The following is a 6,000-nucleotide window of genomic DNA, read 5'->3' as shown; positions in this document are numbered from 1 at the left end:
AAAACTTAGCGATCTTTCCAACAGTGTGCTTCCAGCAGCTGTTTATGTCAGTCGACCTCAGTAGTGTTTGTCGAATTTTTTAAATTTTATAACGTATTTGTGTTAAATTTTGGCCAAACAYTCATATCATAGAACAAGTACCGAATCTCCCTGATTTAGCTCCATGTGACTTTTACTTYTCTTCACACTCATGTATCCACTTTGGGGAACACGGGGAATTTCGACGCGAGAGCTGAACGCCATCCCGGAAAGTGCCTACAACAAAATGTTTTGATTGGGAGAAGCATTGGCACATGTGCATCGCTTCAAATGGTTGTTACTTTAAAAGCGATAAAATAAATTTGGATGWTGATTGAAAAATTTTCGTTTTATTTATAAATTCCGGATACYTTCTTGACAGAATGTAGAGTTATCCGTTTTAGGTCTGCTATGCAACGTTTTGTTCGACATCTTGTTGGCATTTTGAAGGTAATTTCATAATAACACTCTCATAGAAAGCCTCGACTCTGTTTTCACCAATAAAATCATTGGCTATAAATGGCTTGATGCCAGATCCAAGAAGAAATCCTGTTTTTAATAGACTTTTTTTTTTTTTGACGGATCACAAGYGAGTCGTGTCAATCAACACAATCGGCCTACTGAACACCATAGCCCATCTTGACCACTAAGGGCTCTTGAATAGTTCCAAGAAGATCTGACATTTTCGAGCCAAATTTTGTCTAACGATGAGGCCCATTTCTGGCTCAGTGGAAGTAAACAAGCAAAATTGACACATTTGGGACAAAGAAAAACCTGAACAGATTCAAGAGCTGCATTTCCATTCAGAAAAATACGGTTKGGTTGGTTTGTAGSCCGGTGGAATCATCGGTCCACATTTCTTAAAAATGTTGCTGGTGAGAACGTAACCGTCAATGTCGACCGCTATCGCCCAGGGATAACCGACTATTTGAAACTGAAGCTCGTGATCTCAGCGGCAACTTTCGGTTTCAAGAACATAAACATTTCCCATTAAATTTGAAGTTTCTGAAGTAGAGAACCTCGAAATGAGCCACCTTTTACAACTAAAGATACATACATATGTGTAAAGCCATCAATTCGAAATATTGAGAAGTCGAAAAAGTATTTTCGTATTTTGTCAATAGATGTCGTTCCAGTCGTATACCTCCAGTGCTAACAATCACATTGTGTCATATCRTGTAGTGTTGGAAAGGTGAGATTTTAAGCTTCATTGAATAAAAAAATTTAATTCGGGGAAGTTGAAAAAAAAAYTACAGCTCTCTCTAGCGGAAAAATAGCAAAAAGTGGTCGACCAAAATGCTACATATTTGTTTATTAGTATAAATATAAAAAAAAATAAGTTGAAGTTTGAATACTAATACTAAAAGACTTTTTCGACAACTCAATATAATGTATTTCTTTACCCCTAGACCTAATAAGGTCCCTAGAAGCTAATAGGAGTCTTAAAMGGAGACTCGCTGAAGGAGCTACAAAATACATCATATACTACAGTATTTCCGTCAGAGCGCTACACAAATTTACTTTTAGCAGACAGTCATTCTTCACAAGCAAAAGTGACTCAATTTCTAGTTATAGTTATAATATACATATGTACATACATATATAGGAAATAACATACCGTTTTATCATCAAAATTTGAAGACCCTCACAATCAAATTGCAAATAAACAAATATTATCAATAAACAGTACCTGAAAAGAGAAAAATTAAGTTATTCTAAAACACTGGTAACGATTTTTGATTTAATATTTAATATATGAACTTATGGCTTAATCTCTTACTGAATCGAAAGTGGAAATTAAGCAGAGTTCACACGAAACAACTTCGAGAAAAAGGGGATATATCCACTTGCGAATCAGGAAAAATTGTAAATAGTAAATATATGGATAAAAAAATGTACATTTATAGAAATAAATTCACTTTAAATAATTGGGGAATCATTTTTAACAATTTTAGATTCTCTTCATCTAATAGTCGATCTCTAGGAAAACCTTCGAAATCAGTTGCTTGTCGGTGGAGAAGATTTTGCTGCTTAAAATGCTCCAGCTCCAAAAACCAAAAAAATAATAATTTTTACCTTAAAATTAAAAATTAAATTTTTCCCAAATTGGCGCTTCCAAAAAGATTYCCAAAATTCCAGACATAGGGCGACAAATTCATTACAACAGACAATTTCCTRGGCCTATGTTAGGTCTCCGCGACAATTAGCTCTCTTTCAATGAAAGTTAACAGTCAACAAAAACTGGTCATCTTCTATAATCATACGAAGATATTCGAAAACCGCACATTTTACAAAAATTGAGGTTATAAACGCATTAACAGTAGAGAAGCGCCACATAGAGAAACTAGAGCAGCAATTTTTAATTGTGTACAGCAACCTTTTTCTGAAAAGAAAAAAAAAACACAACAACAACCGCAATGGTCCAAACAATAACTGCAAAGTCATTTAACAACGAAAACAGCAATAATAAATTCAAATGCACTCAGTTAAAGCAACAAAAACTACATCGTTGGTATGAGCCGAAGAGCTTGGAGTGTCTGAAACACCTAACAACAACAACAATGAGTGCAAAATAGTCACAATGCTGCCGATAGCAGAGATTAAGGCAAATAACAACAACGAGGCTGTTGCTACACAGTGTAGGCACTCGTGTGTGTATCTGTATGCATATGTGCGTGCCGAGGATGAGTTGTGTCAATGGCAAGAATAAGCAATAAAAACAACAAGCACTATAAATGCAGCAATAACCGCCTTAATGGCAGTAAGGTCTGCCAACTGTAGCAGCAGCAGCAACAACAAACAGTAATCAGTGACAGCAAGAAAAAAACAGCAAGAACAACTATAAAGTAGCAACCGAGCAGGCGGATGCAGTTAGAAAAGCAATGACATGGCGGACCAGCACTCCAATAACTTCCATACAACACCACCATTAAACCGTTATATATACAGTATAGTTTTCATGCAAAAATTTCGGAGCTATTTTGTGTATAGGTGAATCAATTATACTGATGCCCAGAGAATACTGAAATTAYGGAAGGAACACTGCTCCCGCCTGTTGAATGACAGTGAAAGCATAACACTAGGAGCCGGTGAACCCGATTCCCCAATCGATGACGATGGAGCAGACGTTCCATTGTCCGACCAAGAAGCAATCTGAAGAACAACAAWGCYACKGGGGCCGATGAATTGCCGACCGAGCTATTMCAATACGGCGACGAAAAACTGATAATGGGCATGCATCAGCTTCTTTTAGAATAAAACCGGACGAAAGCATATCTGACGATTGGAATTTTAGTGCGCTCTGCCCAATCCACAAAATGTCAGACCCCACAATCTGCGCCAACTACCGTTGGATAGGCCTGCTCAWAAGCATATAAGGTTCTATCGAGCGTATTGTGTAAAATATTAAAGTCCACCGTCAACAAACTGATTGGACTTTATCAGTGTGGCATTAGGTCTGGAAAACCCACAACGGACCAGATATTCACCGTACGCCAAACCTTGGAAAAGACTCTTGGAAAGGGGTTCGACATCCATCAAGTCGATTCAAACCATTTTTGGCAGCACGAAAAGGAACTGGCTTTATGCTGCTATGTCTTATAAAGCAGTTATTGACCATTGATTCATTCTTTTCTACAGGGAAAGATTGAGTTGTTTTCATCTTCCTAGAGATCTTATGAGTTCACGCTTTCGGTTAATTTAGCCTGCAGTGGCTAGATAAACTCGCATGACACATCCGTAGTGATGTYGAGTCTGAATCCAACTTTGAACCTGTTGGCAGCTGATTAGAATAGAAAATATTTGAGGTTTGCAGCTCGACCTAAGGTTTATTGTGGTCTCTCCTCTATCACATATGTATATTCACAAAGGCCCAGCGCTCTGATGAATTCAAGGAACTTTCTGGGCACAATGAAGGTGATGTGATCCCTATCCAAATAAATGGATGCCAGAGCTTTGAGCCTGCATATACAGATTGCTGCGCAATCAACATTCAGGTGCTCAGGACTTTCCGGTTCTATGTTGCGAAACCGTCATTTTGCACAAAAAGCTATGCCCATGTTGGACAGGTGTTTCTCGAACGAGTAGTAGACGGAGCTCTGAGGAGGTTAATCATGGCTCTAAACCTTGAGAGTTTATAACCTCAAAATAGCAGCTTAGCATGGCGCTTACCACTTGCTTGCTGACAGWAACTCTCTTGCTACCCACTCTCTCCTYCGTGCATCACCTGTATGATGTAGAAGCCCAGCGCTATAAAGGGTACTTGTACCATCATTCTAGAAACTGCAGCAGAATGAGCTAACTCATTCTCGCCTACCTCTCTGCGCCCAGGCACCCAAATCAGGTGTACGCGTACCAGACTGCAGAAAAAATCTCTTATGGCCGTTTTATCAATGTACGGTTAACAGCCATCTGTTAGTTAAGTTCTGGTTAACGTAACCAAGACTCCTATTTTCGGTAAAAAAAAAAACATTTTTAATCAGAACTTAACTGGCTGCTAACCAAACATTGAGAAAACGGTCCTTATGCTGAGATCGCTATTAGCGCCGCTTGACATAAGTATTMTTTTTGTAAAAGTGATGAGGGTTGTTTTTGACGAGTAAATGTTTAACCCGATCGTATTATACATTTTTTAGCTAGGCTTAAACGCTGTTGAACTATGTCGCAGAGAATATTCTCAAATTTGGCTCTTGCCATTATAACAATTTCGTCTGCGTATTCTTGACACCGAATCTCATTTTTTGTTAGCAGCTCAATTAGCTCACCTACTACGATGCACCATAGTAGAGGGAATAAAACTGCACCCTGTTGACAATCTCTTGTAGTATCAAGACTAATTTTGATCTGTCCATCTGCTGTTATCTTTACTCTCCTCAGTGTTTTACTTCCCGCAAAGCTTCCTCTTAACGATGAAAGCTTAAGTACTCCGCCCTGTCCATATAGGTAACATAACCATAAACTTTTCACATTTTTAGGTTATATAAACTTTTTATAACATACTTGTCCGTCTGCCATAACAACCTTACTATAATTAAGGGCAATTGTGAGATTCACAAAGTCTCAAGCGGTTATTTCGCGGCATTTAAGTCGCCTGTCAGCCTGTCCAACTCGCTACAGGGCTGACACATGCTTGGAGGTCATCAACAGTTTATGCTAGCACATAGTTAGCGAAGAGGCATAAGCGGCAACAACAATAACTTGAAAAAATTAAAAAAAGGCGATTGAATGCACTCGTTAAAAACGAACGCAAACGAACTGACACACGCACATATATATGTATGTAGTATGTATGTAGCTTGCTGAAGGGCCGAAATAATGCATATGCGCTTATGAGAGAACGATATGCATGTGCCTATGCGCGTGTGTGTGTGTAGTGCTGCCTGCAACTTATGAAGTGGCATAAACAGTGTGGCAACATTGGAGTGGACAATTGAGGCGATGGAAGCGGATAAAATAAATAAATGAAGGTGCCCACATTGCACAAGTGGGAAATGACTGCGCCGTAGCTGGCGTAGTGGCAGCAGCAGCAACAACAACAACAAAATAAATTGCGATTTTATTTTAGCAACACGAACAATTCTTTCCGCACACATACATATGTATGTATCTACTGAAAAACGATAATAACAACAACGCCACTGAGGAACAGCATAAAATGGGCGACAGAAATATCAAACATTATACAAAATGCAGCGGTCGCAATGGACAACAACAACAACAACCCGTACAACGCGGCACAACGATAACTGTATGCGGCCAGCAGCAACACTCGCGTGTGCAAATGTGTGTGTATGTGTGTAATGGCCATATTGCCAACTTATGTGGGCGTCCGCTGGTCGTCCGCAGCAGCTGCAACCGTGCAAACCGGAAATAACGGTYGAAAAATATGAGAAAAGCAATTAAACGAAAGAGAAGCAATTAGACAAAAGAAGAGTACACGTACTAGTCCGCACAGAAGAGTGTATGAAAACGGGGTGGAACTGA

At 39.1% G+C, this 6,000-nt stretch overlaps 1 protein-coding gene across 1 annotated transcript in view; it reads right to left on the bottom strand.

The window, feature by feature from the left end:
• Nucleotides 1–6,000, bottom strand: part of LOC108974963 — a 159,407-nt gene that overhangs the window by 117,006 nt on the left and 36,401 nt on the right. The window lies entirely within an intron of this gene.

Source organism: Bactrocera latifrons, unplaced genomic scaffold (genome assembly GCF_001853355.1).
Source record: "Bactrocera latifrons isolate USDA-ARS-PBARC rearing strain unplaced genomic scaffold, ASM185335v1 scaffold_113, whole genome shotgun sequence".
NCBI lineage: Eukaryota > Metazoa > Arthropoda > Insecta > Diptera > Tephritidae > Bactrocera > Bactrocera latifrons.
The sequence above is the reverse complement of the archived record's forward strand: the minus strand, read 5'-3'. Positions and strand labels throughout refer to the sequence as shown.